Source organism: Chlorella variabilis (genome assembly GCF_000147415.1).
Source record: "Chlorella variabilis unplaced genomic scaffold CHLNCscaffold_40, whole genome shotgun sequence".
NCBI lineage: Eukaryota > Viridiplantae > Chlorophyta > Trebouxiophyceae > Chlorellales > Chlorellaceae > Chlorella > Chlorella variabilis.
Window position 1 is genome coordinate 192,588 of NW_005435048.1, and position 1,008 is coordinate 193,595.

Sequence of the window (1,008 nt, forward strand, 5' to 3'; positions counted from 1 at the left end):
CTGGCAGGCTATGCTGGCGTGTGCCCCTCTGACCAGCCTGCTGTGTTTTCTTGTGCCCTACCCCACACATGCATCTGGATCCCTCCTGATTCTGCAGCGGGTGAGTGATCGGCTTGCTGCCTGCCATGTGGTGCTTGTTGTGTGCCCTCGTTGCCCAGATGTGTGATGCTGGCAGGCTATGCGGGCATGTGCCCCTCTGACCAGCCTGCTCTGTTTTCTTGTGCCCTACCCCACACATTCATCTGGATCCCTCCTGATTCTGCAGCGGGCGAGTGATCGGCTTGCTGCCTGCCATGTGGTGCTTGTTGTGTGCCCTCGATGCGCGGTTGTGTGTCTCTGCCCGGCCATGTGGTGTATAATATGTGCCCTTGTTGCCCAGATGTGTGATGCTGGCAGGCTATGCTAGCATGTGCCCCTCTGACCTGCCTGCTTTGTTGGGGAAATGCGGACAAGCCAGCCCGTGCCGCAACAAACAGACCGCGCGAGGCCGAACAACATCCTCTACTCGCACACAGAAATTTGCGGTGACCTGGCGCGCGCAGGCCTTTTTGCGTTTTGCGTGTCCGTGGGTCTATGCGCATTCTCGAACGTCGGACAGCGTGTGGCGGGCCGCGCAACCCACCGTACCACCACCCATCGCCGCCGCCAGTCTGCTGCCGCCAGCAGGCTGCAGCTAGTGCCAGCCACGTAGCCAGGGGTGCAGTACACGTGCTGTGTGCGCGTGACGTGGAGTTGTAGAAGGCATTATGGAGGAGAGGTGACATGGGTGGCAGTCGGGGGAGAAGAGAGAGAAGGGGGGGGGGCATGTGAGGTGTGGCGCCGCAGCTGATTCTGCAGGGCAGGACGGCATGCGAGCGGGTACAGCTGGAGTACCTGCGAGGGCTGCTGGGTGTGCGGGACAGCACCCCAGCCCTCATTGTGCTGGCAGAGACGGGGCAGCTGCCGCTGCCCGCCTACTGGACCTTGCAGGTTGCACGCTTTGTGAGCAACCTGCAGGCTATGGGCGGC